Below are 22,904 nucleotides of genomic sequence, written 5' to 3'. Positions count from 1 at the left end.
TCCTTGTACCAACTTTGAACATGGGGCCCGGGGGCACCGACGTCCTTTGTGCCTCCTTACTGTTTATTATTTGCCATAAATGTGAAATCTGGCAAAAAGTCAAATTGTTTGGACATAAATGAAAGTTAATGTGAAAGTGAATCAAGAATAAGAGATGGAACTCAATAGGATCAACAATATCTAAAACAGGAAACGGTGAACTTATATGATACAGAAGGGGAGAAAATTTAGCCACAAACTATTGTAATATAATGGACAATGGCTAATCTAAACCAAATTACTTAAACTGGATTGTTGGCATTGATTACACATGTATTTATTGTCCATCAAATAGAAAATAAATTTGGGCCATTGACTAAAAAACATTTGCTTGTTACACTCACCACACTTGTACTTAGTATTTGGAGTGTACACCTATCTACAATACAATGATAAAAAGTTTGGACTCTGAAGGTCAACAGTGCATCTTTAATGTATGAGACTAAATAAGCTTACCCCTCAAGTATGTATAGGCCAAAAACAATATTTAATTTTGAATTATGTAGCGCAGGAAGGACATAGAATATGGTGAAAAGCAAACTAAATATAAAAACTGTATATACAATTATATGGAAATGTTGTTTTACAGTCATGAGTATCTGGTGTGTGCCGAGAGACAATATTAAAATTGGACAGTATCATCCTGACCACAGTTTGTCTGACTGGTTGTTTCCTTCTGATTTTACTGACACGGTGATAGGTACAAAATATTATGCTATTCACGATAGTTATACAACATAGCTTGCATTTTGTTCACAGTAGAACTGAGTTTTACATGTAAGATAACTTTCTCGTAAACTGTAAATTCTGGCTTCTGGCAGCTCAAACGTCGCAATACTACATTTTTGATATGATATGGAGTGACTTGCACACATATGCAATATGCAGTGACAGTCGATATATTCATAGTAAGAGTCTACTACATTCAAGCATAGTGATGTTGACAACTACATGCATGCCAGTGCACGATTTCAAAGTAGCCAGGAGGAAATTCTAATGGTCTTTTAGTGGAAATATAGGTATTAAACGACAGTGAAACAAACAACATTAGTTATCGTGACCTTGCTAAACTGCAATCTCGGATCATGTATGATCTGATGATCATGCCAAATTACCATGTCGGATTATGCCGTGATTCTGAAGTGCGCGTAAATCGGTCAACATAAGCACACATAGACTCTCGCCAGTCGCTTGTACTGCTTGGTCTCGCGTAGCTTTCGGTATTTATACAAGCTCGTGCCTTCGGCACTCGACCTTGCGCCTTCGGCGCTCGATCGCCTACGTTGGATTACTACCGCAAGTGACTCCGGATCCGGTCACGAGGACTGTCGACAGTCTAAAGCACACACTGTCTTCAACAATGATGCTTCGGCGCTCGATCGCCTACGTTGGATTACTACCGCAAGTGACTCCGGATCTGGTCAAAAGAAGGCACGAGGACTGTCGACAGTCTAAAGCACACACTGTCTTCAACAATGATGTCAAAATCAATGCACAACTGTCGAAATTACCCAAAATAAGCAACAGAAAACTTAAATTTATCGCTGTGTCGAAAGGACAGTACATCAACATAAACGACGCTAGTTTGTTATGACATGGAGGTAGAAGGACAGAGCGAATTCTCTCGCTCTCACCCAGCTATTACTAACGGGCCGCGGTGGGATTGCCTCGCTAAAGCAATGGATTCGCCGGTAACGAAGGAGCGTTTCGTGCCAAAAAAATACATGACAGCAACAAAAAATACAATCACCGTGAACTTCATATTTACAAAACATCATCAAATAAATGCTAAAAGCTTCAAAACGTCAAAATTCGCACAAGACCGAGAAACAAGACAGCGTCGGTTTGATTTTTCAAAGTCCTTGCCAGGAGCTGGTCCTTGCAAAACAACGCTAACTTGTTATATGCGCATGCGCATATTAAGGAGAGACCCATTTGATTTCGGGGGGGGGGGGGTATGCAGGAAGTGGGTATGGGAACTTTTTTTGTCAGAGAGACAGCATTTTTTAATTTCAACTGTCACACCTGCATCAATTTTTTTATCAAATGGAGTAGCAGTGCAATTTTTCAAATTTAAGCCAGTGTTTCACATATCACAGGATGGTTTTATATATTCATTTTACATTCCAACGAATGAAAACAAAATGGAAAGTCTAGTATATATACAACTTTAAATTATAGAACACTTTTTTGGCAAATCAACAGTGATCAGTACTATACCTGCTTTTCTTTAAACAGTCAATTCCTTTTAAGTTCTCAGGGGAAATTTTATCTTTTGTGGTCAGAGAAACAAGGCTCACACATTGTATTTCATTATATTTGTTGTTCCTCAATTTTTCTTTGACAACTTGTAATCTTTCTAACATATTTATGTTGAGAGAATAATATATTGGTTTTTACACTAGTTTATTGACTCCTGTCTTGTGTTTTCAATTTTCACAATGTACAGAAGTCAAATAGTCCCATCTAGATATTGCCTGTACCATTGAGATATTGCAACAGAAATCCAGAAATATGATTTCTTGGGTCAGAAAAGGGAAGGAAAACATCGAGTGCACTGAGGTGTAAAGTAGTGAATGCTTATATCATAAGTGCTGGGAAAAAAAAACACATGAGAATTGCTTGTGGTAAAAACATTTGCGCTGCCTATGGCCGCATGCTAGCAAAGAACACATGAGAATGAATTTCCAAAATTTTGCTCATTTCAACTGCATTATGACAATTCCTTTTTTATTTATTTCTGTCTGTTATGAGAATTTTTTTTCTCAAGCCATTACAGGCTTATTTTTTTCTTTTATTTCACCTGGTGACAATTTTTTTTCTCAAAATCCTCCATACCCCCCCCCCCCCACAAATCAAGTGGTTCTCCCCTAAGTGAGTCCCTGACCTATGCGGGCCAGTGGATTACTTCCTCAGTAGAACTGATATGCCTGCCGGTACCATCATTCTTCAGTCGATCAAAGGCGCCTTTCGTACCAAAAAATACACGACAGCCGCAAAAGTGCATCACTGTCAACGTCATAACTATAGAATATATTGAAATGCACAGTGAAACGTTCACAAAGTAAAAAATGTGCCCACACCGAGAAACAAGATGGCGTCCGATTCGATTCTCAACTCAGATTTTGTCCTAGAGTTGTGCGCATGCGCAGACGGTAGCTTTAACGAAAGCGAGTCAAAATCAAGTAAATATAAAACAAAAATGGATAAAAATATTGTTTAAAAATAATACAAGGCATGTATCACCAAATTTTGAACATTTCTGACGGCATTTCAACTATACGAACACCCATGCCAAATATCACAATAATCAAATCAGTGCTTTTGAGGAAAAATTGAAAATAGTGGTTTTCACAAAAAAGCTAAAAAAGTGACTTTAAAATGATTCAATCAAAAAAAGAAAAAAGACCGTTTGAGATACATGCCAAAGTGACCACCAGACCAAATTTCAGAAAAAGTTACTGAAGCGTTTCTGAGATACCTGCGTCCACAGCATACGGCCCACTGTATGCAACAACAGAGGCCGCGTCATCACATTAGTACTTTGGGCCAAAGGCCCAAAGGACTAATAAAATCAGTTGAAACATGCCTGAGTTATGGCTCTGTACATGAAAAAATCGTAATAAAATGGCCGCCTGGCAGCCATATTGGATCGTATCACCAAAACAACATTGGTCAATGTCCTTGTATCAACTTTGAAAAATAGCGCCAATGGCACTTGATCACAACTGGCACATTGTAAAACTACTCTATCTCTGGGTGCACCTGTACATTAAATACTAAATGGGTAGGTGCTGCAGCTGTGGAGTTTTGCAGCACACACACCCGCACAATCATATCATATACATACAGACAAACTCAAAGACAGGCAATCTCAAACCTATAAGAGAGTTTTCACAGGCGCATATACTCTTGGCCATATGGGAGTTTGAATGGGTTAGCTCTACATACTGACATAGAGGAGAGGTTGATGATTGTGCCTGCACTTCAAATGTTAAAGAATAGCCACCTGGTATTTGTAGCTGACAGCTGGGGAAAAGTGACACGGACAAGTATGGATTTTAACTGTAAACAAATTTTATTCAATATATAAACACTGAACAATCAAGCAGGCAATATATTGTAAATGGTTGTTGATGGTAGAAATGTAATGAGTAAATAAAATATACTGTAATGATAGTAAGTGTAAAGTAAATATTGAAGCTAAATAAAATACTAACAAAAATGCAAATGTACTCTGATTGTAATGGAAAATGATTATAAAAACTGTAGAGTAATCCAAGGGTTAAGTAATCTAAGCGGCTAAAGTCATCACGCTAAGCAAACTTGCGGCAAATGTAAGGATATGCAAATGATGATAAAGTTACAAACTGTAGATACAATGAAAGGGGAAGTTCACCAAGGATGATTTTACATATGTTCAGGAAGTTTCATTTTAGGGCTTCATCAAGTCCATGTAATTTGAAGCATGGAAAAAAGCTTCAAGCTTGGGAGCTTGCAACATATGATATGGAAAGGACCATCTTCTGGTGTGTATGGCATTGTCCAGTCACCCAGGCTCAAACCAGGCTGTGCGTATTTACATAACTATTGTTGATACTGAGTATCCTTGCATAAACGATGAATCCCGTATAATAAATTGTCCACTGTCAAATTTCTCACTTGTTAGTAGTAAACAGCAGCACAGAATCTGACAGTGGACAGTTCATCATAAGTGATTCATTGTTTGCAAAGGATACTCAGTCTCAACAATAGTTATGTAAATATCCACAGCCTGGTTGATCATAAGTGAGTGGACAATGCCATACCAATCGGAAGATGGCTCTTCCATATTATGTGATGGAAGCTCCAAGCCTGGAGCTTTTTGCCATGATTCAAATTACATGGAGTTGATGAAGCCCTAAAACCGAAGTTACTGTATTATTTATTGGTTTTGTAAAAACTTGTGTGAGTTATAAATGGCAAAAATAGCTTTTGCGAGGTGACTGATCACAAAGGTATATATTTGACCCCTTTTGATGCCATAATGCCATGGATTTATGAAGACAGTGTGTGGTAGGTCATCGAACATGAGCAGGTCATTAACAAATTTATCATTCAGTTTTAAATCTGTAATGATGGAAATATATAGTTCATCTCCCGGGTGCAGAATTTTATCTAAATCCCGGGTGCAGAATTTTATCTAAATCTGCTCTTGTCATAAGGTGCCTCTGTAATGACGAAATTAATGCATTGCATGTGCACTGTTTGCCTCTGGATCCAATACTAAATTGTGTACTTCCTTGATGTGTACTACCACGTACCAGAATTTAATATAGTTTAAAATGTTTGTTGCTGCTATCAACTACACTTTGCTGTTATTATTATTTAATACTGCTAACATATGTACTTCTATTGTCTCCATTTTTATCTGGACACAAATTACTTTGTTGGTTAACATGGTACAAGTTGTTGGTTACATCAGTTACATGTTTGTTGGTACTATTACTTTGTTGGTTGTTACAGGTGTCACTTTCAAGTGTACTTTCTTTGGTTACATTTAAATTATGACATAGGTTACTTTGATTTACATGATACAGGTTACTATGTTTGCTTTTCTTGACTGTACTTTTATTTGTCATATCATGAGTAGTATGTTGAGCCACAATGTTACTTGTATTTTCATTGGTTTCATTGCACAAGGTCCATTCATGGTCTTTTGATGTAGCAAACTTTGTAGCTTGAGCACTATCCTGTAGAGAGACAAGAAAAAAATTATTCAGTTTATAATAATCAATAAGCATTCAACAATGAAAGTTTACAATTATACTTGTAATCATTAAATAGACATTACATCTATAAATGTACAAAACAGTGAAAAATTATGGAAAAAACATCTAAAGAAATATATATCAGCAAAACATGACCATTAAAGTGCTTGACATTTACACTTATCAAATGAAAAGTTAAACCACAATGATGAAAATTCCTTTCAAATTCAAAATTTTTCAAACACTTTATGATCTCAAGTGTAGCAACAGCTTTCTCGGCATTCAGGAGTTCCTAATTTTACGGATCACAATGTTTTGTATGTTGTTCATGATAGTTTTTACATAGTTTTTTAGAAATATTTTTAGTTTTTATTACATTAATTATCTGTGTTTTTATGACATTAAAGGGATAGAAATATTTTCATTTCTGGTGGTAAACTTTTGCCACAAGAATAATTAGGTGGCAATTCTAAAAATCTGGTAGCAATATGAATTATTACTGGTAGCAATATGAATATATTACCACAGATACAGAATACTTCTGCAGCATTCAGTCAGTGTTCACAGTATGACAACTTATCATACATATACACTACAAGCTCCTCAAATTATGTGCCACATTTATGCAGTCTTTAAGTCATGAAGCAAATTTGTTAGCCACACAAATACAAATTTTCCTTGCAGAAGAAAGCATTCGGTAGCATAGTGGCAGTGTACCGGTAGATACAAGTATTGTGGTGTTGTGTCATAGTTGTGATCAAGCAGGCTCAATAACATCTTCAGCATAAGTATTTTTCTTGAGACAAAAAGGGTTAGGCCAAAATCCTTTAAAACAAGACACAATGATATGTTCAATTCAAATGTTTTTAAGAGTAATAATAGTTTTAATGATAATGATAACATTGTAGCCCAGGAACATTTTCATTTGATATTTTGATATGATCAAGAAATGTCTGTGATGTTCACTATTACATCATTAAAATGGAGGAATCTGCTGAAATATTAAATCATTCAGAATCACATCATTTCTTGCAAAAGTTAAAGCAGTTTGAAATAGTCCAAATGGATAATTTAATTGTTTTACTTTTGAATTGTTGCTTTGATGTTAAGTAACCATGCAAAAATTGCAGCTCTAAAAAAAGATTTGAAATGGATATGCTTACTGCAACTACTGTTGACAATTTCCCTTTGCCATAACTGTTAATAAAATTTAATTTAAAACTGTCAGTCAAGCTAAATGCCATTTAGTTGGAAAGCACCAAGAAATTATACCTATTACCATAAGATTGTACCTATTGGACCTCCCTAGGTGGTTTCTTTTGAACCATAATTGTGTACTTAAGGGGTCACATAAGATGACCCAGATTTGACCTTTCAGAAAACCTCAAGTTTTTCTCCTTTTTCCTTGTATTATGACTCTGTTTGTGAAAGTTTCCTTTGAAATAATGGTTTTTACTATCAAACTGACTAATTGCAGGCCAAATTTTGATAAAAGCAAGGTAGGTAAAACTTGGACTAAAAGGACGACCGGTACGCGGGACTAGAGGCAAAGCCAAGCCCAGCCTCAGTCAGTGTATTCCATGGTCGTTACTAGTACGTCCATGATGTATTGTAGCACAGTATCGAACAGCAACAATGTTTGCTTCACGTACCAGGGAATTTGTAACTTTGTAGAAAGGAGAGTAAAGTGTTTCAATACATTGCAACTTTGTAGGAAGGAGGGTAAATTGTTTCAACACCTTACAACATAGCTATAGTTTTCTGTTGGGGAGGCATCGTGACATGATTTCATGAGAAGAAAAAACATATAGTATGCAAAGACGTCAATATTTTGCCATTTGTAATTAAAGTGTATACGTTGTCTACACGTCACCCACGGTCCCTATCAAGCCGCAACTCAAAGTGATAAGTTTCTCTTGCATACTATCAATATCATTTTGATGAGGCGGCCTGCAGAAGGGACTTCAGCATGCAGCATTTCACTGAAAACAACCCTTTGAGAGAATGGTTACACTCAACGCAACATTTACGCACGGTCCCTCTGTGATTTATGCAAATAAACTTAAAACTATACACGACCACAACGTGCAACCTCACCTATGCTCTCATCCTATCGTGACGTCATATATATAACAACAATCATGCCCCACACTCTTCTCTATCGCACAATACACGAACAAAATGTCACCAAGCTTCTTTCCAATATAAATAATGATAATTTATACCATACCTTTGTCTTGACCTACGGTAGTGTCTTCTGTTCTTGATTTCGATATCAAAGCCAAGAGTCCTTTGTTCTCTCACTGAACGGGTTGATCACACCATACACGTTTTTGATCCACATGCACACACAAAAAGAAGTTCCGTAATAGCCCATTCCGGCCATTTTCAAACCACACTGTTGTCAGTGGGGTAAACAATATTCGCAACAATCACATTTCCAGGCTAATAGACTATGTTTTACGAAATCACACGTTCTTATCACAAAATAAAACTATCTTTGTCTTTAAATCAATGCGCCAGTAAACAGGTCCAGCAGCTAGTTATGTCATCAAGTCGGGTAATAAATGTTAAGGGTCTTAACAAAAGTGAGAAATCTAAAACATTAAATATGTTGTTTTTTATCAATTTTATCACCAAAAGTTCATGAAAATCTCTGATACTCTGATCAGCCATCCTGCATATTTCTAACATTCATCAAAACCTCATTTCTGTTCCACAACTCATAAAACAGTCCACAATGCAGGATTGGTGTACATTCCAAAACTACATATATGAAAGACCCCTAAAATCAATTAGTTAAAAAGGGGGGTTAGAAATTTCCCAAAACTATATAACTGCCGCTCCGTTTGGCTCCATTTTTCGGAATCGGAACCTTGGAACCAGTCTGAATATCGGTACCAAATATCAACGCAGTCTGTTCAGCAGTTTTTGACTTTTTGTCGTTTACGGAAAATGGACGACATCTAACACCGGTTGAAACTACCCCTATATCACAACTTCCAGTTGTGATAATAAAATCGGTTGACACATGCCTAAGTAATGGCTCTGTACATGAAAAAATCGTAATAAAATGGCCGCCTGGCAGCCATATTGGATCGTATCACAAAACAAATTGATGTGCATCTGTATGCCATATGAAGTAATCCTTGTACCAAGTTTGAATGAAATCGCTCATGGCATCTCTGAGATATCTGCGTGAACTGGATGGACGGACGGATGGACGCACGCACGGACATGACCAAACCTATAAGTCCCCCCGGACGATGTCTGTGGGGACTAAAAATGCTCTGTCTTCAAGCTGTATGACTATGACAGAGATATAAAATATGATGCGGTTTCAAGCTAGCTGCCAATTTTGTGATACACTTACCCACACAATCAATGCAGTCATCAATCTGTGGAATTGGGAAAGTGTCTGTTTTTGAGAGGGTGTTCACTTTCATGTAGTCAGTACACATATGCTAGCTTCAATCCGGTTTTTGAAAAAGTATACATTGTGAATTCAAGTTAATGTTCTTATTTAAACAAGTCATCATTGATGACACAGTCCCCACTTGTTAATGGGTACTTTGATTACAAGTCCTCAGAGAGGATAGAGTCCTCTTCATTAATTAGGTCTGTGATAAAAATACTTTGATACAGATGGCGCTCAATGGCCAAGAATGAGTTCCATGGTGATGAAAACATAAAACCAATGTAGGCTGCCATCCTAATTACAAAAGGTCATTAAATGAGTCAACTAGGAATTAATCGACAGGATATTGCCAAACATTTTTGCATACTATCCTAACACTAACAGATTATCACCGGTACCATATTTCATAAAGTTTGATGCAGTATTTACAACACTATGAGATCAACATCTGTATCAAGTTTCATCAAATTTGACGCAGTATTTGTGGATATATCACTCTAATTAGGAAAGTTCATTACATATGCAATTACAAATTAATTAAAATGACAAGTCTGATAAATGTCTTTTTCACTGTTAAAGCAATGTGAGCTTAACATCTGTACCAAGTTTCATGAAATTTGATGCAGTATTTCTTGACATATCAGCCTAATTATGAAACTTCAATAATTGACATGATACTGCTACATGACGTGACTCAAATTGATGAGCAAAAGTATGAAATTGGTCAATGTCCTTGTACCAACTTTGAATGATACTGGTGGAAATACGGTATGTCTGAGTTATGGCTCTGTACATGAGAAAATCGTAACAATTGCTGCCACGCAGCCATATTTGATCTTACTGTCTAAAAATCAATATGCATATGTATGACATAAGTCAATGTCCATGCATGTACCAACTTTGAATAAAATTGGTTGATTTGCCAGAGTTATGGCTGTCGACATGAAAAGAACCATAACAAAATTGCCACCATGTGGCCATATTGGATTATATTGTGAAATAAATCAACCTACATATGTATAATATAGGTCAATGTCCTTGTACCAAGTTTGAATAAAATCGGTCAAGACGTGCTTGAGTTTTGGCTAAGGACATGAAAAAATCATAACAAAATGGCTGCACTGCTACCATTTGGGAAACAAAACAAATCAACATCCGTATGTATCTGTGTTCGCGCTGCCTATTCGCCACGTCGCCAAATGCGAAAAGAAATCAGATTTGGCGAAGAGTTTTTAAACATCGTTCGAAACAGTGGCGAATGGAATTTGGCCCAAAAGTGAAAGCAATGTGACATGATAAAAATATGCTGCGGTCGGACGAGACTACGAAGTGCGGCCTCTGAACGCTGCCATCTTGGACATCGTGTTTTCATCGCGCAGACGCATTGTCTCGCGAGACTTGTGACGTACGCGTGATCGATCGAGTATCACATGTATTTGCATATATAGCAGACGTCGGGCGACAGGCCCGCGACGTCTAATTTGTGATAACGATGCCATGGCGGAAAAAAAAAAAAACACCGTCAGAGTGCGATCTATTTCAAGTTATTTTGGAAGGGCTTCTAGTTCTCAAGAAGATACTACCCAAAATCCAAAGAAAAACAAAAATATGGCCGCGACAGGCATCGATCACTTCAACAAGCTTGGTTCACAGAATTTCCGTGGCTAACTCACGATGCTGAAAATGGTTTGATGAAATGTAAACTTTGCATCGATTCGAAACTACACAACGTATTCACGCGTGGAAAGTCTGACAGTGCCCCCAAAAAAGACGATCTACTGAAACATGCAAAGAGCAGGGATCACAGGTTGGTTTACTTTTGTTTTATTCATATTTGTGAGCGAACTTGTGAGAAGCAAGTGCGACATCGCGTTGCCCACGTGATGGAAATGTAAGTAAAACCTGTTGAGCATATCGTACATGGTAAATGATGAGGAAGAATCACAAATTTTTTGACGTGTATACACACAATGTGAGAAAAAGGCACCACAAATAAACGATCACGATATATGAAACTATTCGATGAACGATCGCTGATTCCCTGTCAAACTGAAAGATATTTTTCTGCCTTGTCAGCTGGCGCGGCGATCGATTCTTGTACAAGTTGTAGCGAGTAGACTTACAATTGTTTTTTTTTCATTCAACCATAATAATATTTGATTGTAGAGCTGCGTTTGCAAGACCGTCCCTCCAAGAAGACATGAAGTCTGCTACCACCACAGCATATGGGAAAATAAAAGACACTACTGTGGCACTCATGCGGACAGTTTTTACCATGGCCAAACAACAGATATCCAATAGGAAACTTCCTGCATTAATAGACATGCAGATATCAAATGTAGGTCCAGCATACCCATTCACAGTAGCATGCTTTCAGTACTGCTAAAAAATTCTGCTTCATTTTACCGGTAATTATTTTGAGATTAGTTTTGGGGATTTATTATGATTAATTTGGGGAAAATATTATATTTTAGGGAATTTAGTATGATTATTATTTTTTGTAACTTTTTATGTGAGTTATTTCTATTGGGCCATATTTATTTAAAATGCAAAGAAATATGATTGGAAAAGATATGCAGAGTTGCAGGAAAGATGTTGAGGATGTTCTGTAGGCTCATGTTGCATGACTGACCAAATTTGTATCTCTTTTTTTCCCCCTGGTTTAGGGTTGCCAAGCCTTGAATCCTCTACAGGATGGCAGTTCACAGCTACAGTATACACATCATGAGAGTCTTGATGATTTTTTCCTTCCATACGAACAGTCATAGAGAGACAGATTTTGAGTAATGTGAAAAACTGTCCATTTAAGATATATGCAGCACAACTCGATGAAGCTAACAGTGATGGTATATATTAGGTTTGTGAACTGTGATGGAAATGTAGAATCACACTTTCTCAGTGTAAAGGAACTTTCTGCATGTTCAGCTGGAGAGATTTACAACGCAGTGTCTTTGTTGTTAGCTGATAAAGATCTTGATGTTGGAAACTTAATCTGTATTTCAACTGATGGTGCTAGTGTGATGAGAGGGCAGAAATCTGGTGTGACCACAAGATTCAAGGATGTAAACCCTTATCTTGTGGCCAATCACTGTTTAGCTCACCGTTTGGCACTTGCCAGTGAGAAGGCTGCTAATATGGTCCCATACCTAGTAAAGTATATTCGTGATCTCAATCAGATGGGGAAACTTTCAAATTTTCACCAAAACTGTTGAGAATTCTAGAGGTGGCAAAGGTTCATCATGGGGAGGCAAAGGCAAAGAAAATCAAACAAGTTTTCTTTACAAGATGGCTTTCATTCAATGATTGCGTTGAAGCCACTGGTAGGTTGTATTGATAGTGTAATTGCTTGGCTTGTTCAAATTTCTGAAGAGAGAGCTCACAAAGCTATTGCAAGTGGCCTATTGAAGCGTGTTGGTACTTATCAATTTATTGCTATGACTTATTTTTCTGCTGATGCTATAGGCCTACTTGCAAAGTTGTGTAAAGCCATGCAGACAGAAACTGCTGTCTATTCAGATCTCAAAACTCAAGTGGATGGGACAGTACTAGCTTTGCAGACTCTACTCACTGTGGATGGGCCAAACTATGAGGAATTCTCAAATGTGTGCAAGTGTACCTTCAAGTGAGGGTAAAAGCTTGTTTAAATCTCAGGAAATCAGAGATACAACTAGCGAAAGGGAGAAGTTTCAGGCAAATAAAATAAAGTTTACTGAGGAACTTGTACAGCATCTGCAAACATGGTTCCCTGATAGTGGGCTGATGGATTCCTTCTGTGTGTTAGACCCTCAAAAATTACCTGATAGTCCAGATTCAAACTATGGATTGCCACAACTGCAGAGTATTGTAGATCATTTTGGTGTTCAGAAGACAGATAAAGAAGGCAAAATCCATCAGCCCATTATCAATGCCACAGATTGTAAACTGGAATGGGCCATAGTGAAATCAATGATGTTGAAAAACAAAACCATGGATACTCAATCATTCTTCAGAGAAGTCCTCAACAAACAAAGAGAGGTATATCCAAATGTGTGTATGTTGTATGCATTGGCACTTACCTGCCCAGTCACATCAGTTAGTTGTGAGAGGGGTTTTTCCCAATATAATTTAATCAAGACAGCTCATAGAAATTTATTAACAGTTACTCATGTTAGTGATCTTGCCATGATTTCTGTAGAGGGCCCTCACATGCACAACTTTGACTTTGATGCTGCTTTTGAAGTCTGGATCAACATGAAAAATAGGTCAGGTTTTGCTAACATGGTAAAAAAAGTAAGAAACTCTGAGGGCGTGGATGATGACACTTTTGAGAACATCCAGGTACAGCTTGATAGGATGTCACAACAAATCTGTGCCCTGGAAAAAGATCAGTTGTAAAACAATAGTCAGTTTGTATGGAAATACATCTTTAAAGTTATGGATGTAACACTGAGACTATAAGAACACTGAATAAACACCACACTGTGATGACCAAATATTGTTGTTTTATTAATTTCAGGTGAGATTATCACTGAGGTAAATAGCTTGAATGGTCTTGAATTCATTACCTCTACATGTCATGTATGTGTCCATAAATCAGAGAAGATGTCAGACTTTCCCCACGCGCCAATGAATACGTTGTGTATCGTGCAGACTTCCATTTCATCAAGCATTTCATCGCAGACAATTGTGTGGCTAAGCAAAATCTTTTGTGGCTAATGAAAATTTGTTTCTTTAGCCACGGTGGCTAATCATTTTGAAAAGCAAGCGCTAACACAGTGTATGACATATGAAGTACTCTTGTACCAAGTTTGGATGAAATCGCTCCAGGCATCTCTGAGATATCTGCGTGAACGGACGCATGCACGGATGGATATGGATGCACGCACAGACACACAGACATGACCAAACCTATAATAAGTCCCCTGTACGGTGTCCGTGGGGACTAATAAAGCCATTGTCCAGAATGTATTTGACTTTTTCCTGGAGACGTTATAACTTTGCCAATGCTAACTCACCATGTGCTGAATCCCAAAATTTGGGGTTAGTTAATAGGCTAGGCCGGTCGTAGGGTGTGAATCACATTGAAAACGATAATACCAAATTAAACAGGATTAGCATACTAACCATTGTGGTACATGTAAACAATGTGTAGGAACACAGACTTTATTGGTGATTTTGGGACTCATATATATACCATATTCTTCCGATTACAAAACCCGGGGTCAGCAACATTAAATGGGTGTAATTATAACAGGGGTCTTATAATCAAGCCACCCCATGTTTTCCCCAACACTGCTCATTTATGCAAATGTATTCATGTCCATTCAACATAACTCTAGACTTCATATACTCTTTGTCAGAATGTACAAAAGTTTACATGGGCATGCTCTTATTCATTATTCTGGCAAACTCATAAAAGTCAAACGTACATGTGATAAATACATGTATATTGACAGGCAACCATTCCTACAGAGATAAAACACAGCAAACTAGCGATGACTTCCCAACCTGACAGACATGCCTGTTTTAAAGCTATTCAAAATTCTACTGCTTAAATAATCCTTGGCCAACCAAATGATGATGGGGTAAAATTAAAGCTGAAGCAATCAATCCTGAAAGGCAGAGAAAATTCAAAACATAAAGTCAATCACGTATTACCTGATATTACCAAATGTGGAAGAAATTCAATGATTCAGTGGTGCCGTGTGGACAAAACTAAGTCAAAGAAATATTTTCCAACTTTCTTTATCTATTTCACATGCAAAAAAAGGTTTATTTTTGGCTGATCTCTTTTAATTTACTTATAAGTAAGTAGTTTATTATTATTATTATTATTATTATTATTAATCTTTATTTAAACTCGATAACTCACGTAGAAAAAATTTTTTGACGCGTGCCAAAAGAAACAATTTGGAATTGACTTTGCTTTCAATGGTTGAAATGATGATATGATAATTTATTCAGTAATAGAGGCCTCCGGCCTTATTTACAATACAGTACAAAAAATAAGAAATAAGTTTCGACACAGTGAGGCGAATATGCATAAAACTAAACAACATGAAATTTACAGCGGTTCGTTTCTGAGTGACTTTTCTCTTGACTTCAAAGCGTAAAATATAAACTTAGATAAATTAATTAAAGTATTTGGGTTCTTTGATGATAAAAGAATTGAAAATTTGCTATGTGATGGGAACTCCCAAAAGAATGATGGTAAAAAAGCTTGTCTTAAATTATGAAATACAGGGCAAACTAAACAGAAGTGAAATTCAGTTCCACCTGATTTAATTTACACATCTGACATATTCTGCTTTCTCTTGGAATTTTCTCTGATCTTCCACTTTCAATGAGAAGATTGTGGTTAGAGACTCTAAATTTACACAAGGCTCGTCTAAAAATATCAATCTTTATAACTTTCAAATAATCCTCAACTATCAAACTGTTTTTAAACAAACGATATGTATCTAACTTTGAATACGTTTCCAGGTTCATTTTCCATTGTTGTGATCCTATGTCTTTACATCGTTGTTTGAAATCATGAAGAAATACAGACTCATTCCCTACATTCTGTGATTCCCAAATAATACCAAAACCAAAAGTGAACAAAATATCTTTGACATGTTTTGCCCAACACATATAACCCTTCGAGGACATTTCAAATTGATAATTATAGCATTGTTTGATGTATCTAGTATCATCACTGTGAATGAGTTTTATCCAGTATTTAATTATCCGTGATAATCGAAGGGTTCTTAAAGAATGACGTCCAAGCTCACCTAGGACAGCGGCATTACATGTTGAATAACTCACTTGCAGAATATACTTACAAAATGAAAGGTGTACCTTTTCAACATCATTACCCTCATGAAACCCCCAGATTTCACAACCATACATGAGTATTGGCAAAATCTTACAATCAAAGATACGCAACGCAATGTCAACATCCACATTTTTAAATTCACTTAAACGTCTTTTGACATTGAAAATTGCCTTCTTTGCTTGTTTTGCTAAGTTTTCCTGGGCATGAGACCAAAGTCCAGTACAAGATAAAGAAATTCCCAGGTAATTGAAATAAGATACAGTTTCTAGATCTCTACCATCTAAATTCCATTTTTCATAATTTTTTTAACCTACCACTGTTTCTAAAAACAACAACTTTGGTTTTTGATACATTGATTTCAGTTTCCACAACTTACAATAATGGGATAATTTATTTAGTTGTCTTTGCAGTCCAATAACAGAACTGCTAAATATTGATAAATCATCTGCGAAAGAGAGATACAAAAGTTTTAAGACCCCAACATAAACACCCGAATATAATCCACTCCAAAGGGTTTACCGATATCGTCTATAAAAAGGTTAAACAAAAGAGGAGATAACACAGAGCCCTGTTGGACACCAAAAGTACATTGAAAAAACTCAGTAATCCCATGTGGTGTCCTTACACTGGCTTTGACTTGATTATACATAGATCTTAAAACTTTTATCATTTTTCCTTTTAAACCAATTTTGAGAAGTTTATAAAACAATGAGTAATGGTCTATTCTGTCGAACGCCTTTTCGAAATCTATGAACGCACAATAAAGTCTGGATTTATGTTTTGACAAATATTTCCAGACTGCAGAGTCAAGAACAAAAAGATTGTCTACAGTACTTCGATCTTTTCTAAAACCCGACTGAGCTTCTGAAATAGGACAGTTGGTTTCAACAAAATCAAGCAAACAAACATACATTATATTACAGAAAATCTTACTTACAATACGAAGTAAGGTAATGCCTCTATAGTTACAAACTGAGTCACGAGCCCCTTTCTTAAAAAGAGGTACTATCATGCCTTTCACCCATTCAGAGGGAAAACAACCAGAATTAGTATACCATTAAACAGGTTGAGCAAAATTATTCTGAATTCGTTACAACTAAATTTAAAAAATAGCGTCAATGACACTGTAGCTCCCATCCTGGGACTATTTAGTGTTTGTTCTCTGGTCAGATATTTGAACATGTGTGAAAGGGATAAAGTGCATGAAGTGAAAATACTTAAATGAAATGTACTGGAGACAGTGAAATATGTTTAATGTAATTATTCAGAATATAAAATGGAAAAAATACAGAATTAGATATATCGAATACTGTGATACAACCATTAACTCAACAAGTCATTTACAATGACATAGTCCCCACTTGTAATAGGAGTATTAGTCTTGATGGGGCAGGAAAATGTGGTCATTAAGAAGTATCACTGGAGTGTATATGTTGAGATCTATGGGCACATAGGTCTATGTCGTTGTTCCCAATTTGAAACACATGAGGCATGTCTAAGTTATGGTTCTAAATCGGGAAAAAAGATCAGACCTCTAGCAGTATTGGCCAGCCAAGAAATACATATGCGCATTATAAATGAGGTACAAGATGTGACATCTTAAGGTCTAATATCCTATCAAAATTGGAGGGTATAGAACTTGTGGTTACTGAAATATGCATATATATGTATAATCAAGGTCAAAGGTCATCGACGTCACATGACATTTTGAAAAAAAATTATATGCTAATTAATCCCTATATGCCAAAAAATCAGATCTCTAGCTCTATTCGCTTGCCCAGAATTAGATGTGTACATAATTAATGAGGTAAAGCGTGTGTTGTCATAAGGTCTCCCATCCTACTAAATACAAAGGACATAGCACTTGTGGTTACTTATTTATTGACATAAACATATATTTTAGGTAAAAGGTCATCGAGGTCACATGACATTAGTCAAAAAATTTCTCTCCTATAGTTATCCCTATATACCAAAAATCAGACATCCAGCTCTATTGGCTCGCTCAGAATGAGATATGCGCATAATTATTGAGGTACAGTATGTGGCGTCATAAGGTGTCCAATCATACCAAACATGAAGGGTGTAGCACTTGTGGTTACTGAGTTATGGACAAATATGTATATTTGAGGTCAAAGGTCACAGAGGTCACGTGACATTTTGTCAAAAAAATTGTATTGCTAAGTTATCCCTATATACCAAAAATCAGACCTCTAGCTCTATTGGCTCGCTCAAAATTAGATATGCGCATAAGTAATGAGGTACAATATGTGGCGTCATAAGCTGTCCCATCATACCATACATGAAGGCTGTAGCACTTGTGGGTACTGAGTTATGGACAAATATGAATATTTGATGTCAGGTCACGTGACATTTTGTCAAAAAAATTGTTTTGCTAAGTTATCCCTATATACCAAAAATCAGACCTCTAGCTCTATTGGCTCGCTCAAAATTAGATATGCGCATAATTAATGAGGTACAATATGTGGCGTCATAAGCTGTCCATCATACCATATACCATACATGAAGGCTGTAGCACTTGTGGTTACTGAGTTATGGACAAATATGTATATTTGAGGTCAAAGGTCACCGAGGTCACGTGACATTTTGTCAAAAAAATTGTTTTGCTAAGTTATCCCTATATACCAAAAATCAGACCTCTAGCTCTATTGGCTCGCTCAAAATTAGATATGCGCATAATTAATGAGGTACAATATGTGGCGTCATAAGCTGTCCCATCATACCATATACAACATGAAGGCTGTAGCACTTGTGGTTACTGAGTTATGGACAAATATGTATATTTGAGATCAAAGGTCATCAAGGTCACATGACATTTTGTCAAAATATCCGAGATATCTGCGTGAACGGATGGACTCACGGATGGACGAACAGACGGACATGACCCAATCTATAAGCTCACTGGACTTCATCCGTGGGGACTAAAAATTGTGTCACTGCATCCTTTTTGCAATATGAATACGATGAGAAACTAAATTTTATATTTTTGTGGCTTTATACATGGGGGAGTCTATTGATATCTTGCCTTATACATGGGAGTCTATGAGATCTGCTATACATGGGAGTCTATGGACGTGTAAACTAAAAATATGCAAATTTCACCACGATTTGCCCAAATTTGGGAAAGGTCACTCCTATGCACTTCCATACCAAGTTTCAAATCAATCGGACTGGTGGTTTCAGAGCAGGAGATTTTTTGACCAAAAATGGGAGAAAATTACAAAAAAATCATGAAAAATAGCAAGTCCAAGATACTGACCCAAGATGCGCACAATCATTTCATGTCAGCCCAAAGTACTTACATGCTAATTTTTCATGTAATCTGCTCAGTGGTTATTGAGTTTTTTCAATTTTGACTGTTTTTACATTTTTTCACTTAATTTGCATATTTTTGGCAATGGCAACTTCATTTGAACAAAATCTCATCTACAGCCCATCATCCATGTACACACCAATATCAAGATGAAATGTACAGCGGTTTTGGAGTTTTTGATGTTGACGGACAGACATACAGACATACAGACATACAGACACACAGACATACAGACAACATACATACAGACATTTTCCTAGCCTATAAGAATAGCTTCCATTGCCATATATACATATGGCTATGGGAGCTAAAAACTCCACTGGCATACCATTGATACCTGCAGCCTTCCCGTCTTTAGCTTACTAATAGCCATGTCTAATTCATCAAGTGATATTTGACTGTCAAGTAAGTAAGTATCCAATAAAGTAATATCTTGCATATCATCATTTACCCGGGATCCTGTAAAATATTCATTTACAAAATCTTCAATCTCTACATAGAAATCATTATTAGCATCATCAATATTCCCAGGAGTGTTGAATAAATCAGCAAAATAATCAAACCATTCCTTCGGGGAAATTGAATCAGGTGGACCTGGGGTGAACTGTCTCAGCATAGACCAAAAGCGCCCTGAGTTTGAATCCATAGCGGCATCAAGTAAACTCTTCTGCTTCTGCAAGTCATACTGTTTCTTTTTAAGTTTCAAAAGGTTGCGATAAGTGCGCTGCAGTGTTTTAAATTCATGAAATGACGATGATGTACGCATAAATTTGTGTGTTTTTAACGCGCGCTTCACTTTCAATTTGAGAGATTCACAATCTCTATCCCACCAAGCATTTCTAGTACTCTTTGGATTTTTTGTTGAACACATTTTCATAGAAGAAAGCGAATTGTAAACTAAAACATTCAGTGAGGAAACGGCGGTTTCGATGTCTCCTTCTGCAATAAGCTGATTAATTTCACTAATATTGGGACCCTCTGAAGCAACTGCCCAAAATCTATTCACTTTTTCGAGAGCACACACATCCCATTTACAACTAAATATATCACTGCGCAAAAGATTCGCAGCAGTGCCTGGCAAAATAACTTTTACTTTGGTCAATGGTAATAACTTAAGTTTAAATACTACAGGTTGGTGGTCAGATTCAGTTCTAGTGTCAATATAAACATCTGATAAAAGATACAAATCTCTATATGGCAGCAAAACATAATCTATCACACTTCCGCCATTTTCAGTAATGTAAGTATAACCGCCGCTATCATGCTCTTTAAAAAATCTGCCATTTACAATTCTCAGACCCGTACTTTTACAGAGATTGAGTAAACGTCTACCATAGTCATTTATAAAAGAGTCACACGACTCACGTAATGGCAAAATAGGGTCTAAATCATAGTCATCAACAGGTAGAAAATCATTGGAACTTTCTAGATCATCCGAGAGACAACCCGTACGGGCATTGAAGTCGCCACAGACAATTACTGGACAGTCATTGTACATGGACGTAAACTTGGCAAGTTCATCTTCTAAAATTTGAAACAATACATCATTAGCATACTGAGATGAGCCCTCTGGTGATAAGTATACAATGCAAATTAGCAATGAATCGATTGCATAGCTATTTTTAAAACACACCTTAGCCAAAGGAGATCTTCCGTTGATTCAATCAACTGTTGAACACTAGAACAGATTGAATTCCTTACAAAAGAGAAATTCCACCTGAATATCTTCCAAACTGTGCAAGTTTCTTTCTAAATAAATTGACTGCATAATAGTTTGAAATCTCAAATTGAAAAGAATTACGTGCCCATGTCTCTGTTAAACAAATAATGTCAAAATTAGTTATATAAGACAAAAAATCTCTATCTATAAACTTGGTACTCAAACCATTAATGTTCCAACAAAGAAATGCAATGTCATCGTTACTCGAATGATCGTTTACATTTTGCTGTATAGTGACTGTGTCATGTTCAGGTGTTATACGTTGGCCTTGGCCTGACCCCTAGCGTCGACTGCTACCTATAGCACGGATATCATTGAGCAAGTCATCAAATATGTACAATGTTCCTTCAATCTTGAGCTTGTCGTAGTTCAAAAAAGCCCGCTTTCCTTCTTCTCTCGCCTTTTTCAGAAATGGACCAAGCTTTTTCCTCGTTTCCCGTGTCTTTGGTGAAAAATCTTCCGAAATTCTAAGTGTTGAATTCTTCAATGCGGACCTTGCTCGTTGCAGAACCAGGTCCCTCTGCTTGTAGCGTGCAAACTTAGCGATTATTGGTTGAGGGTGTGATTTTGCATTAGTCAGTCGATGGACTCTGTCAAATTCGAAGTGTTCACCATTAAGCCCCAGTTGCTCTGATATTACTGCCTTGACTTTATTTTCTGATTCTTCCCACGTTTCATTACTTGCCTGGTCGACGTTGAAAATATCAAATTGTCTCGCTTCATTCGGCCTTTCATGTCATCAAGTTCGCGAGATAAACATTTACACTATCTCTCAGAATTTTGTTTTGCTCGGCCAGTCCCGCAAAATCTCGATGACTTTGTTTCAGTTCATTTCTTAACGTGGTAACTTCTTCTTTCAAGTCTTCTACTCTACAATACATTTCATTTACAGACTTGTCGAACTGCTGTTTTAGATCAGTTTTCAAATCTCTTATTTCACGCATAATGTCATTTAGACCAACTTCACTTGCCGCTGAGTCACTTGCAGCATCAGAACCAGTATCAGTAGCTTTATCGTCACCTTGATTTGTCCCTCAGTAATTTTCGTATGTCGTAATGACCTAGGGCCGGGGTTCAGTTCGATGTCTCCGCACATGGCTAGCAGTAACGGAATGCATACGTGGACATTGCTTTGTAGACCAACATACTTTGTAAAGCTCGTTGAACTGGTAACGGAACGAAAGTCGAACGAAACAAAACTTACGTTTTCTAACACTTCGGTTGTTCCTTCATAGACTGATAGGTTAAATATCTTGGAGATGTTTTGCTGTGAGAGTAGATGACCCAGTAGAAATGTAAGTTCAATCACAAAGATGGTCGCAGTAGCTCTGGATAGAATGTCCAGTGCAGGTGGCCATACAACATGCTTTGTCTCAGTATTGCCGTGGACGACGACACACCTCCAGGATTTTGGTTGAAAAAACCCGCCAATACGCCCTCGCCAAAGTTGGATACTGATACCCATGACTTCACCTTGTTTATGAAGACAGTCTTAGACTTCTGTAGGTGTGATAAACCGCTTCTGGCTTAATAACTCGATTGCAATTCACGAGCGTTGAAATTAACGTGTTACTCGGTACAAATCAATATGGCGCCAAAGTTGTTGAAATGTGTTCACACCAGTCTAGGTTATTAGAAATAGTGACCCCTAGCAACCTCTCTGATGAGAGGCGATCAATAGTTTTACTAGCCAAAGTGAGGTTGAAGTTTTCACTGTCAATGTGCCGTCTCTTTTGAGAAGTTGTGACAACAAGATCAAGTGATCAACGAGATCGAATGCTTTGCTCAGGTCTAAAAATGCTGAGCCAACGATGTTTCCACGACCTACAAAGTCATTTTTGTTATTAGTA

General features: G+C 37.0%; 1 protein-coding gene across 1 annotated transcript in view; it reads right to left on the bottom strand.

Moving 5' to 3' along the window:
• The window catches only part of LOC139150768 (E3 ubiquitin-protein ligase rnf213-alpha-like), an 81,704-nt gene that overhangs the window by 24,154 nt on the left and 34,646 nt on the right, over window positions 1–22,904 (bottom strand). The gene's annotated exons all lie outside the window — the stretch shown is intronic.

Source organism: Ptychodera flava, chromosome 15 (genome assembly GCF_041260155.1).
Source record: "Ptychodera flava strain L36383 chromosome 15, AS_Pfla_20210202, whole genome shotgun sequence".
In the NCBI taxonomy this organism is placed as follows: Eukaryota; Metazoa; Hemichordata; class Enteropneusta; family Ptychoderidae; genus Ptychodera; species Ptychodera flava.
This window is presented reverse-complemented; position numbering and strand designations above follow the sequence as displayed.